The sequence below is a fragment of the Melospiza melodia genome, chromosome 6, assembly GCF_035770615.1.
Source record: "Melospiza melodia melodia isolate bMelMel2 chromosome 6, bMelMel2.pri, whole genome shotgun sequence".
NCBI classification, from domain to species: Eukaryota; Metazoa; Chordata; class Aves; order Passeriformes; family Passerellidae; genus Melospiza; species Melospiza melodia.
The window spans coordinates 46,908,131-46,915,467 of record NC_086199.1 but is presented as its reverse complement, the minus strand read 5'-3'; positions in this window follow the sequence as shown (position 1 = coordinate 46,915,467).

Here is a 7,337-nt window from a genome sequence, read left to right as displayed (position 1 = left end):
CGCACAGCCTCTCTGGGCTAAAGTATTTCCATGTGAGAGCATGCACTTATGTCAATATATAATACAAAGCCATTTGTAAGGCAAAAAAGAAGGTGGATCAAGATAAGAGCAGGGATCTGAGAGGTACAATAAATACAAGGTAGGGTATGGTGAAAAATAGGCTGGCCAGGTGCTTAAGGAGTTTAGATATTGCTGGGTCTTGATCTATGTGGTTTTGTTTTTTAATTTTGGAAGGTTACTAAGTTTTAGAGCAGTTTTGCTAAAAAATGAATGGATATGATCTACACTTTATGAAACTATTTTCTATACCTTTCACTGGGCTTATTTTACATCATTGCTGCTGCTTTAAAACTGGTATTACAGATGGTGTTGTCAGAGTCATCATAAATAAATAAAGCTGTGAAGTGTGTGTTTGTGTGTGTAAGATGCCCTGCCAGGCAGGTTGCAAAATGGGAGGTGAGAGAGTGGAGGACAGAAGGAGAAAGTAGAGGTACTTTGTTATACTTTGCTGCAGGCAATGCCTATTATTAATGTAGTTGCCTGTGAAATCTTCAGTAAAAGCTTTTGAAAAAAATGTTCACGTGTGGCTATTTGTGTCTTTATCAGGTACAGCAACATAAATCCATTTTTCTGTTCTCTTCTCTAAGAGCTCCTTGGACAGACAAAATAACCCAGCAGGAAATAAGACACCATGCTGAAAAATTGTCTGCCTTCTACAGTTCTCCATCTGGAAAATAAATCAGGTAGAAAGAAAAACAGTAAATCAGGAGCAGTGGGGACTTAAAAAATGAAGTTCATGTTAACTTAGTTAGAGGCGACTTCAGAATGAGAATGATTTTTTTTTTTTTTTTTTTTAGCTCCCTTCACCCCACTCCTCATCTGGAAAACAAAAATTCAAAAGAAATGGGGAAAAAATACTGACACAGAGCTGGATGATCTTAGTGTGGGGATCATATAATCTGGTTTTTCAATTACATGGAACCTTTGAGTGTGTGTGTTGATGTAGGAATGAGTATTTTCCTAAGGTTTAGAAGCAGATCACTTTTTCAGTACTCCAGCTACTTGTGTTACTATTCTTAATCTGTCTGAGTCTTGTGGATGGGAGCTGGAGTTTCCTTCTGCACACTAGGACTTTGATTCTCCTGCTGTAGTAGATAAGCAAATCCCAATTAGATTGGTGAAGATTTATTGATGTCTTTTTGTGGGGGGAGATTTGGGTTTCTGCTTGTTACAAGGGCTTAAAGAAGGGTTGAAGATCAGACTTCATAGGCAAGGATGACTAAAGAGATTATTTGATTATTTTATTTTCCTTATGTACAGATGTAAATTTCTTTTTAGTAGTAAACTTTAATTCTTGTTTGTTCAAAAGGTAGTTGAACAGCCCCTCTTTACGGCTGTCATATTAACAAAGCCTGGGAGAAGCCTCTGTGTTCTTTTAGAGGAGGAGATGAAGCAAACTGCTGTGTTCCCTCAAGAGGGATTGGAAATGTCATCTGCGTCTCTGCAGTGCAGATTTAATTGAAATTGGTATTGCAGATTAGAAGCTGTTGCGGTTTGACACTGGCCAAACACCAGGCACCACGCTCACACACCCCTGCCACAGCTGGGCAGAGGAGAGAAAATTGAACAAAGGGTCCATGAGTTGTGATAAGGACCTGAAGAAAACACTCCAGGGGCAAAACAGGCTCCTCTTAGAGGTACAAAGTGAATTTATTACTAACAAAATCAGAGTGGGATAATGAGAATTAAAATAAGCCCTTCAAAACAATTTTCTCCAACCCTTCCCTCCTTCCCACCAACAGCACAGGGAGACAGGAGGTGAGGTTTTGGTCAGTTCATCACCCAAGGTTTTCTTCTGCTTGGCTCAGGGATAGAAGCTGTTTCCCTGTGAGACCATGGGGTCTCTCCCAGGAGAGACAGTTCTCCACAAACCTCAATGACATGGTTCCAGTCTCACCAGAAGCAGTCCTCCCAAAACTGCTGCGATGTGAATTCCCTGCAGGGGCACACAGCCCTCCAAAAACTGCTGTGGTGTGGGTCACTGCTCCATGGGGTGCATTCCTCCAAGGACAGGCTGCTCCAGCCTGGCAGCAGGGCCCCTTCTCCACTTAGTCTCCCATTGGATCACAGCCTCCTCTAGTACCCACCTGCTCTGGTGTGGGCACCTCTGCCATGGGCTGTGGGTGGATCTCTGCATCCCCATGGATCCCATGTGCTTGGCGTGGATCTCTGCATCTCCCGTGGATCCCATGGGCTGTGGATCTCTGCATCCCCTGTGGATCCCCACAGCCTGGGGGTGGATCTCTTCATCCCCATGGATCCCACGGGCTGTGGGTGGATCTCTGCATCCCCTGCAGAACTCTTCCGAGAATTCTTCTTTCAGACCCATCCTGTGAGTTTACTTGTTTGAAAAATGTGGATGTACATATTATGTATAAGATGGATCTCTCTCAGCACAGATCTGTACATGTATTTGTATTTAATAGTTCTGGAATTTGTTTGGGGTTTCTGTTGTTGTTGGGTTTTCTTTTGTTTTGCTTGGCTTAGTTTTGCTTTGTTTTGTTTGGGTTTTCTTTTTTGGTACATTAGCAACTGTTTTAAGACCACAGCTTAATCAGTTAGGTATTTTTAAACTCCTAACTGAAAAAGTTAGATTTTTATATGGCTTCAAATTTTGCACCCTAAGCAGCTAATTTTTTGGATATGCCAGTGCAGGGTTTGGCAGGTGGAAGATAGAGACTGGAAAGAAAAGGGTGGGTTTGCTGTTAAATGGATGGTACTGAAATGAACAAATAATAGTATCCATTGTAAGCCCTCAATCCACTCCCTCAAGGAGGCTTTTGAAAGGGTTTACAGTAGTTCTTGTACCTCTGGGTAGGACACATGGGAGAAATACCAATACCAGATATTCTCAAGAGGTCAAAACAACTTTACTGGCAAACTTTAGAAAGTCAGGAAGCTTTAGTAAAATATTTAGTACAACATCCAGTCAATGAAAAACATTTCTTAGAGCATTAACTTGGCCTATTTGACTTAGCAAATATCAAACTCACTCAGTGTTATTTTACTCAGAGTTCCAAGAAGAGGGAATTAGAAGAAAAAGAAAGAGGGTGTAGGCACAGAGTTTGTGGTGACTGGGAGTGGGGCTGTGGCTGATCCCCAATTGTCTCCAGCTGTGCAGGACAGGTGAATGCTATTGAAGGTGAGGAGCCATGGGGTGCTGAGCAGTCACACAGGGAGCAGAGGGCACACAGGGGCAGGGCATCAACAGGAGGGCATGAAAGGCTGGGCTGAGGGACAAAGAGAGCAGATACTTGTAGCCTTCTGAAGTGACATGAGGTTATTCTGCATTGACAGACACTGGAAGTCTTCTGAAGAGGTGTGGTGTTACTCTGTATGGGCGGGTGCCTGAAGCCTTCTGAAGAGGTAAGGTGTTATTTTTATGGGTTGAAGCTTTCTGATACTGTATGGTGATATTTTGTGTATTGGAGCTGTCTCCACTGTGACTTCTGCTGTGATATATGCTGTGACAAGAGGGGAAGACAGAAAAGATACAGAAAAGCATACATATAGTGGTATTCAGATAGGAACTCCAAGATGAAGGTAGGGTCAAGAGAAATGCTTTGGCCTTCCTGTGCCTTTCCCCCCGGGAAGACTTGAGGTAATTTGGCCACTGGGGAGCTGGGTTAGGGCACAGTAGAGCATTGCCCCCAGCCCTGGAGCCTCTGTCCCTGCCTGGCAGTGCTGCCAATCACAGGCACAGCAGTGGCATCACCTGGCCTGCCCCCTGTCCCCCAACATGATCCGAAAATGTCTTTCCAGTTAACCTTTTCAGTCTCTGCCAATCCATGCAGCATCATGCTTTTCTATGTTTTCTTCTCATTAAGAAACCATAGCTTGTGAGGCAAGTGAAACAATAACTGTGCTGGTTATTGGGAGACTCCCAGTAGAAGCAAAGAGCTTTGTTTCTTAATTTTGTGCCATGGCTTGCGATGTGAACAAAGTGAAGCCTATTCCAAGTCCAGGAAACTTAAATGGTTGTCAGGTGGTGCAAATTCTGTGTCAGAGCTGGAGAAGGGGGTTTTTTGTTCTGTTTTGATTTTTTTTTTTTCATGTAGAAATCCAGTGATTTCTGAAGCCCACTGGGCATGAGAACCTCTCATCTTTGCCATATAGCACTGTGTATGGGGTTGCTGTTGCCTTCTTTTCTGTAACAGCCCTACAAATTTGCTCTGTGAATGTGAATGAGCTAGGTAAGAATGTTTCACTTGAGTTCATACATAAAGATAATCCCATGTAAATGTGGTATAAAACAAAATCTACAAGAATACCTCTGCTTTAGATCTAGTCAGGGGAGGAAAAAAGGCATTTATTATGGAATGAATCATCTCAATGCAATATGTAAAAGATAGCAGAAGATACAGGAGTATCCAAACACAAAATATACTATGTAAAACTTATTACCCACAACTAGGTTAAATAGGCTTGACTCATGTGTCTTAGTAAAGCTACTTTAATAAAAATTTATGATCAGCTCAAGTTAACTGCGTAACAACTATCTTATCTTTTCCCACTTTTATGCTTTTATTTCTCTCATTGTTGCACCTTATTTTTGTACACTATATGCTTCAGGCTTCTGGAAGAACTTTTATTGGGATCTGATAAAACCTTAAAATTTGCTTTCATATTCGTTAAGGACATATTCTGCTCAGACTATTTGAATGAAGGAGAAGACATGCTCAATGGAAGGGCTGCCTGAAGGGGAACATTTGGCTAATATCCTCATAGTACTTTATTAAATTTTGTTTATGATTAGGAGTTTTGATGTGGAATTCAGAAAACTTGAGGACCTTCTCAATTTACACCGCACCTCACTGATATTTTGAATTTTCATAGCTTTCACCTCAATGTGAAGATTTAATCGTCTGCCCCACAGGGATGCTGCCATATGCCTATGTCTCTTTAGTGGTTTGCAGAGAGTTTTGAAATCTGGAAAATTCATCTTTTATTTAAATGTATGATTTAGCAGTCTGTTATGACAATGAAAACAATATATTATGTGTGTGCAGGGAATGTGGAATAAGGTTTCAAATCATGGTTCAGTCTTAGGGTTTTGGCTACCTGAGTACTGTCTGAGCTTATTTTACTTTTCTATTAAAAATTTGATGGTGTTTTCTTTCAAAGAACTTAGCATGTTAAAAGGGTTTACTGATTTTTCAAAGAGGTAAGGTAATGTATTTACACAGGGGGCTTGGAGGGGCATCATAACAATGGGAACATGTGTGATATGCAATCTTGTGCATCTGGACGATTTTTCAATATAGCTGCACTAACTGTTGTTACAAAATACTGTGCAAGAAAACCTTGAAGGGATTGTCCAAAATTTTCTGGCAAATCATTTCATGCAAAGATGTTGTCTTGCTAATGCTTTGGTAGACAGATTGCTCACACCAAAGCATATTTGAGAGATTTCTTGAGGGAGTGAAATAACATGGAAGAAAAGTAAATGCCAGGAAAAATGAACTCTTCTTGAAATGCTATACACTGGAGTGCTGTATTCCATTATGTAAACCTGCATTTTCACAGCCCACTGGAGCTAACTAGCCAGGCAGCTGAATGGGTGGTTTGTCTTTGGCTTGTGTGCAGCTCAAGCATCCAGCCTGTCCTGCTGGTTTGTGCCAAGTGGAACAGGTTTTGCCTTGGGCTGTGCTTTGCTGTACTTACCCTCAGCAGCACACTGGGATGGTGAGTGCAGTTTGTCACTGCAGCAATTCCCCCCACCAGCACAGATTACCTGGGATTCTGATGGCAGTGAGCACCAATAAAACATCATTTAATTGAAGTGTTAGCTGTTTCCTAACTTGTACATAAAAATGCTCATGAAGTCACTACTGAGAACATGTTTGCCCTGTGGGTTACTTGTAGCCATTATATTTTCTGAAAAATCCTTTCCTTAGGATTTTTTCTCCTGAAAAGCTGAGAGGCCTCAGAAACAAAATGTAAATAATGGTTATCTGCTGCTGTGGAATGCAACAGGTGCATCTGTGATTGGTCTCATGTGGTTGTTTCTCATTAATGACCAATCACAGTCAGCTGGCTTGGACAATCTGTCCAAGACACAAGCTTTTGTTATCATTCTTGCTTTTCTACTCTTAGCTAGCCTTCTAATGAAATCCTTTCTTCTATTCTTTTAGTATAGTTTTAGTATGATATATAACATAAAATAATAAATCAAGCCTTCTGAAACATGGAGTCAGATCCTCGTCTCTTCCCTCATCCTTGGACCCCTGTGAACACCGTCACAGTTATTCTTACAAACATTTGGATTTAAGCAACATATAAAGAATGTAACATATTATATATAAGCTCTACAGGGTAATCTCATTTTGAGTAATCCAGGCAGAAACTGTCCTTTGTGGCTGCCTGTGAGGATGCTGCATGCAGAGGTCAGCAGTGAGGGGGCTGACATGGCAAGAGTTACCTCCTGTCATAAAGTGCAAGGGTGCACATTAAGTGCTTTTCCACACCTGTATTGGAATGTCTTCACCTAAGGCAAATTGTTTCCACATACATCTACGTCAGGTTTATGCTGATTCAGCCAGAGAAGTTTAGTTAATAAATTTTAGAATATGTAGGGGAAAGGTAATACCTATCATATCTGGAAACAATTAATGTTTTAAGAGATGAGAGTCTGGAGTTACCTTACTGTTTTCTTATTAAAAATGACCTAGCAGTTAAGTTAAAAAACGTCCATCTTGTTGTAAATATTTTAATTAATTGTATTTATTAGGAGCTGAAATTTACTTCAACCTTTCTTATTCTTTTACTTTTAACAGCACTGTTCATAAATGTGGTAAAAATTCCACAGATTAGATTTTTATTCCCCCTCTCCCTGCTCCCACAAGGGTGGATTTCCCTTCTTCCCTTTATGAGGAGTTTAGAACCAGATATTTTCCCCTTCTGCTTACCAAGGGATTAATAATATAAAACTTGGCAAGGAAATTGCTGTCTGCGTACCAGAATGAACATTACTTGATGTAACCCAGATATAACATTTTCTTCTGCAAGCTGAAATTTTTGAAGCATAAGGAACATAGGAATGGTTTAGTGGCTTGTGCAAATAAAGAGAAAGCAACTTTAACTTGTAGGTATGAAGGAGAGAGTTTGCTCTGCTTTGCAAAGAACACTAAGGAAATAGGATTTAAAAATAGCTCCAGTCTGGGGGAAAGAAAAATACACTTAAAAGAATATGAAATTTCAGAGTGGAGTTTTTTTTTGGTTGGTTTTGATTTGGTTCTTTTTGGTTTGTTGTTTTTCTTGTCTGTTTTTTTTTTTTT